The sequence below is a fragment of the Patagioenas fasciata genome, chromosome W (assembly GCF_037038585.1).
Source record: "Patagioenas fasciata isolate bPatFas1 chromosome W, bPatFas1.hap1, whole genome shotgun sequence".
NCBI classification, from domain to species: Eukaryota; Metazoa; Chordata; class Aves; order Columbiformes; family Columbidae; genus Patagioenas; species Patagioenas fasciata.
The window spans coordinates 27,215,464-27,230,299 of NC_092559.1; positions in this window are offsets into that span (position 1 = coordinate 27,215,464).

A 14,836-nucleotide genomic window follows, 5' to 3' on the forward strand; every position below is an offset into this window, starting at 1 on the left:
CACAGGCCCAAAAAGTCCCTGCTTTACTTGCCAGGACCCATCTGTGCCTGCGTCACCTTGCGTTCAGGGGTCTCTTTCTGGTCCATTGGGTGACCTCAGGACCCTTGGCGAGCTTCTGGGCATGCTCTTCTTCATTGTCCTTAGTAACAGGGAGGAGGTGGGGGGCAAGTTTGGCTGAAGCAGCAGGTGAAAATCCATCTTCTGGACAGCAGCTATTGTCCCCGGGTTGGAGAGACCCGTATAACACAATTCCTTTTAGGAGATGGGGGCAAGTTTGGTTGAGGCAGCAGGTGAAGTCCACACAGCAGCTATTGTTACCGATAGCCCCTGGGTCAGAGACACCTGTGCAACACAATTATTGGCTCTGGAGCAATTCCCCTTGGCTTTTTTAGGGGTTCCTTGCCTGTGTAGAGACAGCGACTGCAGTCAGTCCAACCTGTTTGAGTTATACAGATTATGTTTATGTGTATGATGTGCATGACTGTTATTCTAGTGGTGGCTATTTATGTATTGTCACCGTTTACTGCAGGGTGACAATAAACCATGGCAGATGCTCTCTGTTACCCCACCACCACCACCCTCCCCACTAAGGAAAGGGAAGAGGAGGAAAAGGGAGAGACTTGCCAGTTGGAAAAAGTTAAAAATGCTTTACTAATGCTACTAATAAACAGATAAAATGATACAAAATATACAAAACCAATCTTGAATTTCCCGGGGCAGTATAGCATTGCCCGCAGCGGAGCCAGCACGGCTCCAGCAGCTGCAGGGCAGGCACCTGGAAGTCCTGGGCTAGACTCCGCAGCAAACCGGAACTGGATTCAGGGATGCAGGGTCTGGAACCAGGCCTCGGATCGCAGGCACGACAGGCAGGGTGCTCCTCAGATGCCAACCATGGTCAAAGAAGAGCGAGACCCTTGTGATCTCTCATTTTTATAGGGTGTATGACGTGTATGGGATGGAATACTCGGTCAGTTTTAGTCATCTGTTCTGTTTGCCCCTCCTTGCAAATATGACCCTTTCACTTATGGAATGTGCAAAATTTATCAGTAACCTTGGCTACCATAGCAATAAGTCTAAACCTGGGACTCTTCTGCATACCATTGCTACTGTTATCAGCTCCAGAGTGGACATTGTCTGAAAAAACATGCAGCTAAATTCAGAAAAGTGCAGTTACTTAGAAAAACTTAGTTGAAAGGAAAATACACTAAAAGAGAAACTGGTCTTGTTTTTAACAAAACCAGGGCATGTATATAAAGTCAGTTGACCTTATAACTGAGATTTAAGTGTAAATAATTCAATAAAACCTTGTCTACAGAAGAATCTTGCTGAGAAGTAAATGCTGCTTGTGACCTGAATAAGGCAACCAACATATATTTTCTTCCTCTTGGCTACAAACCTAATAACTTGAACAATATGCTTAGGCTTCCTCAATTCAGAAAGACCCAGGATTTCCTTGTTCAAGATTCTGGCATCAGTTCTTTCCTATTTCATGGGTTTTTAACTGTTACAAGTGATCTTTTATCAATAACACATGATGTTGAAGTATCCACAAAAGGTCTCATCCCTTTTGTGTTAAAAATGGTAAACAAACATAGCATATCATCTGCATTTTAAATACAAGGCTGAGACTCTACATAAATCTAATGTCACTCTGTTTCCAAACGGCTGTAAATCCTCTCGATGTGACTTTCAGAGGCGGCCATGGAAAAAATTTAGACCCTCGCTATCCCTTGGCATGCACCAGACCAGTAATGTAGTTGCAAGTGCCATCAGGGATCCCTCTTGTCCTTGCCCACATACTCCTGAATTTTCCTGCCATAAGGATGTGGAGAGTTTTTGGAAGAAAGAGGACATGGGCTGTGTGCTGTGAACAAGCCAGAGTTTGATGTGGCTGTGGTGCAGGCTAGGACCTACACGGAAGGTTTTTCTGGAGACACCAAAGACAGAATGGAAGTAAACAGAAGCTGGTCTATCCTCGACCCAGGCTGCAGGAGGGGCGCTGTCATCACTGCGCATGAACAGTTCATGGACAGTGCCCTGCAGCTAATCACCATAGCGGGAGGGGAAGAGTGACTGCAGAGAGTAACCAATCGTAGCCTGCACTTGCCACATGGCCACTGGGTAAAAACTATATAAGGGTTTCAAAAACGTGCACTGGCAGACATTGATATTCAGTGTTGTTAAAGGTTCATTAAAGGGCATTGATGTTAAACTCATATTGAGCCCGATTCTTTGTCTTCGCCAGTCCGCCCGTTGCACTCAAAGAGTTCTACAAGTTTTTCATTCTCCAGCATCTGGTAGCAGAGGATGGTTGTTAGCAAAAGTAGGATCTCCGGAGTGCCATTTACTGCGGCAAGCAGCATTCATTAAACGACGGAGCCAAACCGGGTTGTAGGAGAGTGTGCTTTGTCCGGTAACAAAAGACAAGCACCAGACAAGCTGGTCACTCGCCTCGTACTTAAGACCACACTGATTTGATAATGGAACTTGAGACAGCTGTGGCACTGTTGATGCATATTCTCTCTAAGAGAGGTATCGAATCGTCACAGGAAAACTTAATCACATTGATTACATTAGTCCAGAAATTGGGACACTTTGGAGAAATTCCACTTTTGTTTTCCCCAATGGAATGGAGATTATTGGGGGACACTATGTGGGATAAGACTCTCAGAGGGGAAGAAGAGAAAGAAATTAAAGCTCTGAGAGATTTGTGGAGAACCGTGTTAGAATCATTGGAAGTAATGAAGTCAGAACAACGCACTGCCCTGGGAGCTGCGAAGGCGCTTGCCCCAGAACAAACCTGGACTGATAAAAGTTGTCAGCCAAAAGAGAAGAGGGACCTGTGGGCTACTCTGTGGGGTCTGCCTGCTGTTCGGGGTGGTCGAGGGGTCCCGGCTCAGCCAATACTCTCGCAATCCGATCTGCGGCGGGAGTTGGAAACTTTACCCTCCTCAAACAAAGAACCGGAAGTTTCCCCGTCTGAGTCTCTGGGGCAATGTGAGAAGAAAGCGGAAGTGCAACTAGGGGACTGTCCGGATGTGGGAGGCCCTGAGTGCCGCCCTCCTCCTACAGCTCCGCCTCTGCCCTATCCCGAGTCAGACACGCCCCCCTCTGAGACTATCGCGTCAGCCAGGCTGGGCCCGACCGGGCCACGGCACCAGGGGCCACCCCCCAAAAGAACCTCCAAAAATACATGTGGAGGGATCCTGTGAGCCTCCTTCTACATCATTGGGCTCATCACAAGGAGTAGAGCAGTTACTGCAAGTCATTACCAGTAAGCTTGAACAACTTGACTTGCGAATGTCAGATGTAGAGAAAAATAAGAGACAAATCGAGTATCAAAAACCAGGTTGCCTTCCGCAAACAATGCAACCAAAGGTACCCATAGAACCTACTGACCGGCCACCACCCCGATCTGGCAGATGGTCAGGGGTCATCAAAGATGCCATTCTAGAAGGTGATTGGTCTCCAGCAAAATTAGCCCTACCGGTAATTCAAAATATGAACACCCAGACAGCGGTATGGGAACCACATGAATGGAAAATTTTACAGCAAGCCAAACAAACAATCACGAACTATGGGATACATTCAGAAGCTACCAGACAAATACTGCATTGGATTTTTACTGCTGACTTATTGTGTCCCATGGACTGCCAAAATTTAATGTGCTTATTACTAACTCCAGCACAATTCCTCCTGTGGGAATCGGCCTGGTATCAACGAGCGCAGCAAGAAACAGCCAAACACACCAGTCCAAATGACCCATTAACCAATGTGGTACCCGACACCTATACGGGTCGCGGACAGTACGCTACAATAGAAGTTCAACTGCGATTTATTGCTGAAGTTCACCGGAAAGCTGCACAACTTGCCCTAGATGCTTTCTTAACTTTACCAGGACCCTTAGCTCCCTCATTCAGCGGAATACGCCAAGGCACTACAGAAAATTTCACGCATTTTATTGACTGGCTACATGAAGGAATAATGCAAAACCCAGATTTATCAGAAGAAATGAAAAATCAAATGTTTCGGTTGCTGGCTTTCGATAATGCAAATTCAAAGACTAAACAAATACTAGCAACCCTGCCACCAGGATCTTCAGTAGAAGAAATGCTGACACGAGTAGCCAGGACAGAAGAACAGTGAAATGCAGAAGTGATGCCTGTCGCTTTCGAAGGGGTCATGCAGAGATCTCTTCAACAAGTTAGCCAGCAAGTCTCATCTACAATCCAACCAGTAGTGGTAGCAGTTCAGCGACCCCACCACTAGAATGTGGAAGGGACCGGCACCTGTTATTGTTAATGGTAGAGGGTATGTGTGTCTCTCCACAGATCAAGGTCCGTTGTGGGTTCCAAGCCAAGCAGTAAAGCCGGAGTTGAAGCAAATTCAACCGAATCAACTTCCTGCAACAGAACCTTTGGAGGACACAGAGTGAGGTGTAACCTTCGCATTAATTTAGCTGTGACATGTATGTGTAATATAGTTATATAACTAGGTCTTAATGATAAAGTGTTAAGCATGTGGAAAGTTTGTATCTTTTTCATTCTCTTGAGAAGCAGTCTAGTTCCTGGGTTTTTGTTAAGAACTGCTTTTGATCCTCGACAAAATGTATGGTAATGTTAGGAAGGTCTTTAAACACCACTACCTTCTGGGCAGGTTGATCAACACCCAGCACACTGTTTGTTACATGTTGAGTAGGAGTACCATTAAATAAAAGTTCTTGGAATTTGTTTAATCAATCCATTGCAATATTAAAACAGCAATGGAGTACCTCAAGTTTACTAAGAGGAAAAATATTAGCGCATGGTTTGACAACTATGACAATTGTGATGATCGCCTTCCCGTAGGGCCAGAGCCGTAGGAAATCGAACCAACTGATTTTTTTGTTTAGAAAGTTTAACAAATTGACTTGACCTAAGGGGGTGGATTAAGGGTTTATTGCAAAGTGCATTGTTTATGTTGATTGTTGTTGTAATTGATATGTTATGTATAAGTTGTTCTTCATCACGTATCAAAGATGGGTTAGAACGCATAGATAATCAAGCCTGGCTTGTCCAAAAAGAAAAAAGGAGGAACTGTGGAGAGTTTTTGGAAGAAAGAGGACATGGGCTGTGTGCTGTGAACAAGCCAGAGTTTGATGTGGCTGTGGTGCAGGCTAGGACCTACACGGAAGGTTTTTCTGGAGACACCAAAGACAGAACGGAAGTAAACAGAAGCTGGTCTATCCTCGACCCAGGCTGCAGGAGGGGCGCTGTCGTCACTGCGCATGAACAGTTCGTGGACAGTGACCTGCAGCTAATCACCATAGCGGGGGGGGGGAAGAGTGACTGCAGAGAGTAATCAATCATAGCCTGCACTTGCCACGTGACCACTGGGTAAAGACTATATAAGGGTTTCAAAAACGTGCACTGGCAGACATTGATATTCAGTGTTGTTAAAGGTTCATTAAAGGGCATTGATGTTAAACTCATATTGAGCCCGATTCTTTGTCTTCGCCAGTCCGCCCGTCGCACTCAAAGAGTTCTACAAGTTTTTCATTCTCCAACATAAGGATAGATTGGATTTGTTGGTGGCCTGATCTCAAGGTACCTTTATAGTAGATGGATCACAGTATGTATCACAGTATGTTTGGGATTGGAAGGGACCTCAAAAGATCATCTAGTCCAATCCCCCTGCTGGAGCAGGAACGCCTACGTGAGATCACACAGGAACATGTCCAGGCGGGTTTTGAATGTCTCCAGAGTAGGAGACTCCACAACCTCCCTGGGCAGCCTGTTCCAGGGCTCTGTCACCCTCACTGAGAAGTTTTTTTCTCAAATTTAAGTGGAACCTCTTGTGTTCCAGCTTGATTCCATTATCCCTTGTCCTATCATTGTTTGCCACTGAGAAGAGCCTGGCTCCATCCTCATGGCACTCACCCTTTATATATTTATAAACATTAATGAGGTCACCCCTCAGTCTCCTCTTCTCCAAACTAAAGAGACCCAGCTCCCTCAGCCTTTCTTCATAAGGGAGGTGCTCCACTCCCTTAATCATCTTTGTTGCCCTACGCTGGACCCTCTCCAGCAGTTCCCTGTCCTTCTTGAACTGAGGGGCCCAGAACTGGACACAATATTCCAGATGGGGTCTCACCAGGGCGGAGTAGAGGGGAAGGAGAACCTCTCTCGATCTACTGACCACCCCCCTTGTAATACACCCGAGGATGCCATTGGCCTTCCTGGCCACAAGGGCACAGTGCTGGCTCATGGTCATCCTGTTGTCCACCAGGACCCCCAGGTCCCTTTCCCCTACACTGCTCTCTAATCGGTCGTTCCCCAACTTATACTGGAACCTGGGATTCTTCCTGCCCAGATGCAGGACTCTACACTTTCCCTTGTTAAATTTCATCAGGTTATTCCCCGCCCAACTCTCCAGCCTGTCCAGGTCCCGCTGGATGGCAGCACAGCCTTCTGGCGTGTCAGCCACTCCTCCCAGCTTAGTGTCATCAGCAAACTTGCTGATAGTACACTCCATTCCCTCGTCCAAATCGTTAATGAATATATTGAATAATATTGGCCCCAGTACTGACCCCTGAGGCACTCCACTAGATACTGGCCTCCAACTAGACTCCGCACCATTGACTACCACTCTCTGGCTTCTCTCCTTAAGCCAGTTTGCAACCCACCTCACTACTCTATTGTCTAGACCACACCTCCTCAACTTAGCTGTGAGGATGCTGTGGGAGACTGTGTCAAAGACTTTACTGAAGTCAAGGTAGACCACATCCACCGCTCTGCCATCATCCATCCACCTTGTTGCATTCTCATAAAAGGCTATGAGGTTGGTCAAGCATGACTTACCCTTGGTAAAGCCATGTTGACTGCCCCTAATAACCCTCTTATCCTTGATATGCCTTGAGGTGGCACCAAGATGGATGCTGGTAGCTAAGTCAGAGACATCCTATGAAAGCAATTTGTGCATGCACGAGTGTGTGTATGTGTACATAGAGCTGAGTTGGCAAAGTGACACGCTCTAGCCTGCTTCCTCAAGATACTGTACAGATACAACCTGATCCAGTCAGCTTTCAGTTCAACTTTTTGATGAGAGATATCAGACAGATCAGGCAGGTGGTGTCAAGATAACTTCTGGGTGTGCAAGAGATAGCCATGTGATCATTTTTTTTGCTATACTGAAAACATGACAGAGATGGATTTTAATGTCTATGGTAAACAAAATGGTGATCTTAGTTTAGTTCCTTATGGCTGTCACGGAGGCACCCCAAAGTCAGTTTTAGGTGGACAACAAGTTCCAAAACAGATTTTATTCTGGCTGGAAAAGTGCAGCCAATAAACTGATCAAAACAGGGTTTATACAATTAGTTAGCACTCTGACAACATAAAATACAGGTTCATATATCAGTTGAAGAGATTATTGGGGTGCAGCAAAATAAGAGTAATGAGGATCCACAGCGTGCATGCACACACTCACAAGAAACAAACCAGAGCCCTCCGACTCCAGGGTACCCACAAGAAATAATCACTCGCCTGGGTTAGGCAAGGACTCATTTAAGGATATATCCAGTAAATAACCACTCACCCAAACGAGGAGGTGAGGCACTCTCAATTCCAAGAAGTCTCTGTGCTGCCACCCGGGTCCACCCATCCCATTTCACGCCCGTAGGTGACTAAATTGTGCAGGATTTCAGCCCAGGTTAATACATGTGCAGGCAGATTTCCAGGGTTCTGCTTGTTACAGTCAATAGCCTCCTGAATTCTCTCCCTGAGGGACTGGACATGTATCTTTAAAGCGTCCGGCAGCCCTCTGATAAGCAGCCGAAGGTGGGTCAGGTTTACTGGTGCAGCCATGGCAATTCCTTGCCGCCCTCTTTCGTACATTGTCTGTATACAAGCAGCCTTTTGAACGCCCTCAACCAGCTCCAGCAAGCCTCTTATCCTAATGGTGATGGGCTCCCCACGTTCCTTGGGATCCACACCACCAGCCCAGTAAGCCACACAAGATGTTATGGGCTGATCACCATTCGGACCATCACTTGAAAACACACCAGGTCCCCAAAAGCCTGCAGCTTCCTCATTACTCAATAGTATCCGATCACACCCCGTAAGGGAAAGATATTCAGTTTCTGTTTCGCCCGGCTAACGTGAGAATTTAGATTGCAAGTCGCCAAGTTCAGGTCCCGTCCATGGGGTAGTACAAACAGCAGTACAGGAGTTTCCACCCTGTGGACCTGTACATGTCTCAGTTTTAATGAGAGGGCCTACATCCTTTGTCTCTACCTCCTCTTCATCAACACTGTTTTCAGAATCTCCCCAGATATCTCCATCCCAGTCCTCAGGTTCTGTGTCCACAATCAATTTCCGAATTTGGGCAATACTAGGGGAAATTTTGCTTGGGTTAACATGAGTTCAATCCTTTGTCCTAAAAATGCACTCACTTTCTCTCTCACCGTAACTCTGCTTTCAAACAATATATTTCCAGCTCTTTTCTAGAATCATGCCTCTCCAACTGGCTACAGCATTTGTGCTGGTCTCGGGCTTGCTTTAAGCAGGTGCACAGAACAACACCAAGAACAGCATTGACAGCAACACAAACAGAAGCACAGAAAACAGCACACGCAGCTACGGTCACTCTGGGACCACATCAGCTTGCTTCTGCCCGATGTGTGCAGGTTGCCACAGAAGGATTATTACAGCTGTAGCCCCATAATAATTTCTCCATTTCTGATATCCTGCCGACTACACCATTTTAAATGTCATGGAGGTACCCCAAAGTCAGTTTTAGGTGGACAACGAGTTCCAAAACAGACTTTATTCTGGCTGGAAAAGTGCAACCAATAAACTGACCAAAACAGGGTTTATACAATTAGTTAGCACTCTGACAACATAAAATACAGGTTCGGATATCAGTTGAGATTATTGGGGTGCAGCAAAATAAGAATAATGAGGATCCACAGCATGCATGCACACACTCACAAGAAACCAACCAGAGCCCTCCGACTCCAGGGTACCCACAAGAAATAATCACTTGCCTGGGTTAGGCAAGGACTCATTCAAGGATGTATCCAGTAAATAACCACTCACCCAAACAACGAGGTGAGGCACTCTCAATCCTGGGAAGTCTCCTTAGACGGCATCCCAGTCTAAGGAGAGGGTTCCAGTTCACAGACCCGCTACTCCAAGGCCACTCCAAAGAGGGTCTTCAGTGGGAGCCCCATTTATAGTCTGGTCAGATCTGGCTGTGGGCATTGAAACACGGTCCAGAAGCTTTGCAGCTACTCTGGGCACCTCCTCTGCTAACGACCCTGTCAACTGACTCAGGGTCCCATTAAGGTGCTAAAAGAGCCATTAACTGCCCCATTGAAGGATCCAGATCTCAGGGGGATGTGCAACTGCCACAATGGCCAAAGCTATCAATAAGAACTAGTGCTTTTGGTTGTAATTCCAGAAGTGAAATGGAGACCTAAAAGGAAGTGACACTTTGGAGATTAGACTTAAAGAACTTTGTTTGATCAGTTTGCACTTATGCTATATGTCCTGTGTATAGTGGTTATGTACTTTTTTTAGATAGAGTCAATCTGATGCAGTTAGAAAACATTAATTCAGTGTTTGAACAATGTTGTCAAAGAGTAAGGATTGCATATTTACCCTGGGCTAGTGCCAAAGATGTTGAGATTTGAAAGGTAGATGCTACAGTGCCCTGCATCTTTGTCTTACTAAGCCCTCTACCACACTAGTTTCAAAAGGAGAAGATGAAAATCTACTGGTCAGCCTGGTAGTGAAAGAAAAATATGCACTGAAGTGCAACCTGTGTTCCATCAGTTCCACTAACCTGTTCTCTGCTGATTTAGATGTGTTGCTTCCCCATACAGTGCCTTGTAAACTAACCTCCTAGGTGCAAAGGGAACTCATTAAAGGTAGCCAGTAACTAACTGACAACCAGGCATGTTTTCAGCTTGTCTCTTCTCCAGATCTTGAGGCAGTAAGCAGGAAACTATCCATTTGAGATCTACAGCTCAAAGCCTCTCAAGAATGGGCCAGGGAAGTAGGGTCCACTTTTCTCTTCCTAACCTGTTTTTTCCCAAAGTGTGTGAGCCAACGCAGGCACATTGCTAGAAGCAACCAGAGGCCATAAACGCAATTGCAAAGAGCAAATTTATTATAGTTACCTCACTTCCAGGGGATATCCAAAGCAGCACCTAAGCTCCTGGGCAGAGGCGACACAAGTAGAGATGCAGACACTGCAGAATTCAACCCTGGTAGAAGATCACGGGCCTGCTGCATTTGCCTGTATTTCAAGGTTTCAAGCAGGCACAGCCTTGCACTCTTTCTCACAACAAAGCAGGAATCTCAGGCATAATGATAAGGTGCCTTAAGAGTTTCTCACAGGCCTATGTTTTTTAACACAGAGGTTCTACCTGTCAAGCACAGAAGGTCAGTAAAACAATTAGTGTGATGTATGTGCTTTTTCTACATCCCAGGTGCAGTTGCTTGAGCGTATTTACAATGAGCCTTCTTGCCATTCTTGCACAATTCCCATACACAAAGCATACCAGACCTGCTGTTTCCATCAGTCAGGAGAATCCTCTTTTTTTTTTGAAAGTCTGCCTCTATGCAATAAAGTCAATGTCTGGGGTATTTCCCACAGAAGGAAGAAACTTGTTTTCTAACTCTTGATCTGTATCTATGTGATGCCTGAAGAGAGTTTAATGCAAAATGGCCATTAGAGTGCCCAAAATCTGGGTCTTCCTTGTCTCCCTAGAATATTCTAAATACCTGGCTGTGGAGCTAGGTTACTTCTTCCTCACTCTCTTTGTATTTTGAACTCCTTGTTGGGTAACAGCAGAGATTCAGTTGTGAAGATAAAGTGTGTCCCGCTGACAGCAAACAGAAGGAGATGCTCTTGGGACACGTATATTTGTCTCCCATCTGACTGAGGTGATAATCTTGCTTTCTTGATTCTTGGATTAATGCTTTAGCTTTACAGATGTTTTATCAAAGAATCAGGGCAGAGGACAAGTACTGCTGCTGCATTTGGAAAGAAAGCTGAAATAACTGCATTTTATCAGAGCCTGAGCCTACTTGCACATGAAATAAACTAAGAACAAAACCTACCAAATTCGGTTCTCTGGGAGACACAAGCTAGTTTTTAAATTTCACTCAGGTTCAGGTGAGAGAGGTGGAAAAACAGGACTTGGGTAGAAACACTACATCCAAAAGTAATGTGCTTTGTTCACCTAAGCTCATTACCCACTGCCCTACTCAACTCAGTGCCAAGACCCCCATTCTGTAACACGTGCTTAAAACGTGCTATGCAAAAGCTACCTACCACTTACTCAAGCAGCAAATTCATAAAAAACTGTACTTCATTGTCAATAGTTGCTGCGTGCCACTTTGTTTTTCAAAAAGACTAAGATTGTTCTTCTACACTATAGAACATGGATAATCTGTAAGTACAAAGTGTAGTTACTATCCACTGCAGGTATAATTCATCGTGCCATGCATAAAGCAAAAAAGTTGAATAATTATTGATCACACTTTATTTAAGAATCCAAATAGGCCATCTAGGAACTATATATCATAGTGTTTCATTTCTACTAAAAACTCTATACTGTGCTGGAATTTCTAGTGCTGTGTGATTCAATAGTATATGTGAAAGACAGGGCCACATAGATCTCTATCTCAGATAGCTAGACTAGGAAAGTGCTTACCCACCTCTGCTGTTCTACAAAGTCTCACACAGAGTAAAATTCAGCAGGTTTTAGTGATGGCATTGAACCAGCTTGCTCTAGTTATGTGTTGGTCTAAGTGTCAAATTATGAACGAAAACAAAAAGTTCCACATTTGTCATGGTTCTCTGGAGTTAACTACAAACAATTAGTTATGCCCCACAAGTTAATAAGTATTCTAGTAACTGTGGTTTCTGAAAAGTGGTTTCTGTAAATTCTTTGCATTCCTGTTTTTGAAAAGACTGAGTAACTTAGGATTTTGATTGTCATTTCACATTTTTGACAGTTTAAATGCTCGTCATGAGTTTACTTCCCTGAAGTAGGTACACCAAATACCATGTTTCTGCTGAGCCTGTTGTGAATCAAATTAGTAACCTTCACTTCTTAATCTTCACATGGTCCTTCAATTCTTTTTGTCACAGAGATTATTGAAGTTCAGCCATGAAATTATGTTAACAAGTATACTTTTTTCAGCTTAAAACAAAGATTTTTGGACAATGATTTATTCAGAAAGCAGCCTACTCCTCTGCCCTTTATCCAGTCTCTTTTACGCACAGCACTTATTTCTAAATGGTTTAAAACCAAAGTAACAAGAAAAAGTCCTCAGATTCTTCCTGCAGACACAGATGTAGAGATACGAAAATAAAATCTCACCACTGTACTAAGTACTGAGGTGGTCATAATGCCTCTCTGTTATCAAGTCAGTCACGTTCATATATCACAAAAATCTGCAAACTCAAAGTGTTTGTCAAAACAGTTTTATTAGTTATATCTGCCCATATTGAAGAAAAATAACATAAAATTCTATGAATCTCAGTAGAAAAATGGGTCATTTCTAAAATAACCTTGAGCAGAGAGTCCTATTTGTGTTTGGATGTAAATAAGTTTGATTCAGAAGCCCTTGCCTGGAAAACTCTTATTACTGAAAGAGAACAGAAACTGGCAAGATTTGAGTGATAATTCTGGGTTTCTGTGGATGCAACTGTAGGACAGATTTGGAAGGGAAACAATTTAGCACTGTATGTTTTTCAAAATATGAATGGCAACATGCTGAAAGCAGTCAATTTTTTTTTCTTCCTCTGCACTTGCTTCATGCAGAGTAGAGGAAAGGTGTTGCCACTGGTTAGGAATGCTGTTTTGCAGAGGAATTTTTGCTGATCTGCATGCCCTAGAGAAATCATACTTTTAAACAAAACAAGCATTGCTGAAAAATAGGTAAACTTATTTATCTGGATTCACCGCTGTTGATTTTAGCTAGGTTGGATAAAAAACCCTGCCTTTTACTTGAGGAGGTGTTTGCCATAAATACCAGATGATAAGGTTCCTATGCTACGATCATGCTTTAAAACTGAGATGTTGCTATGCAATTTTCTGTATGAAACAACATGACAACTGTGAGCCTTCACTCTTTGTTTTCACTTAGTCATTAGTAGTGTTAAAGTTAGTAGTGTTAAAAATGCTGCTTTGATACCACTGCAACTCCCAGTCTTTAGCTGAGGGTTGCTTGAGGGTTAGGCTATGATTTAAAGTGTTATGCACTGTTACTGCTTGATTCAGTTTACTCCCAGCTGGCAGAGATCAGCCTTTAGAGTGCTTTGAGGTTCTGAAGTGCTAGCAGAAATTGCTCGTATTCTTGCAAAGCAGCCTACTGAAATGAGAAGCTGCATGGCTTAAGCCTGATTCTGTGATGTTTGGCTTTTATACCTTGGTTTTGGTTCTCAGCCCTTCCATGACACAAGCAAACATGGGTATAGAGGTATCTCGTTCATTTCCGGGACATACCTAAAGTTAACTCTGTGTTTCACTGTAAATTTGCCTGAGTTCAGTTAGCCACAATGAATGATAGATTAAAAATACATATTGTCAGGAAGTAAATGCCTTGACATGTATTTGAACAGTTAGAAAAAAGTTGATACCTGAGACACCTGAGTCTTTGAAAAGAAGGGGGTTCATAGCTGTGTTGCTTTCCCATGGGCCATGAATAGTCTAGACCAGGAGTTTCAAACTCATTTTCACTGGAGGGGGGCACATCAGCCTCGTGGTTGCCTTCAAAGGGCAAAATGCAATTTTAGGACTGGATAAATGTAACTACTCCTACATTTACCCAGTCCTAAAATTACATTCGGCCCTTTGAAGGTAATGGCAAGGCTGATGTGGCCTGCGATGAAAATGAGCTTGACACCTCTGCTCTAGATGGAGTGGTGACCTCGTGGTTAAAAAAAAAAAAAAGGCAACAACAAAGAAATAGTCAATATATGTGGGAATTTCAGAAGATTCTTTCTGTTTTTCTTTTTACTTTCTACTTCCATATTCTGACTCTTTTCCTTTTCTTGACTCTTGTGTTATATCCGCAGTTACTTTCTCAGTACAAATGCAAAAGCTGATGATTTCAAAGAATAATATATTAAATTTCTAATACAAATGTGTATATAACATTTCTGACACATTTGGCTTCCTAGCATAGAAAAAATGACAAAATATACTATTTTAAACTTGAATATGGCAGACATGAGAGACCCAATCTGAAACATAGCCTGTCTTCAGGCACTCTGTCTCTGCAAGTCTGTACCAAAAATGATCTGAAGAGATTTAACTTCCATAAGTACAAAATAGCACTTAACCTCCAGGTTTTTTCCCAGTCTTTTTTTCTAGGATATCAGAAATTACTGATTCTCTTTCCCTCTGCTTTGCACCACTGAGATGTGTACAGGACCAAGTGAGAAATAAACAGTTTGTAAACTTTATAAATATTTATGACATACATGTATACTGGCTGGAGGGCTAGGCCCAAAGAGTTGTGGTGAATGGAGTCAAATCCAGTTGGCAGCCGGTCATGAGTGGTGTTCCCCAGGGCTCAGTATTTGGGCCAGTTCTGTTTAATCTCTTTATCAATGATCTGGATGAAGGGATTGAGTGCACCCTTAGTAAGTTTGCAGATGACACCAAATTGGGTGGGAGTGTTGATCTGCTGGAGGGTAGAAAGGCCATACAGAGGAATCTGGACCAGCTGTATCGTTGGGCTGAGGCCAATTGTATGAGGTATAATAAGGCCACGTGCCGGGTCCTGTACTTGGATCATAACAAGCCCAGGCAGCGCTACTGACTTAGGAAAGA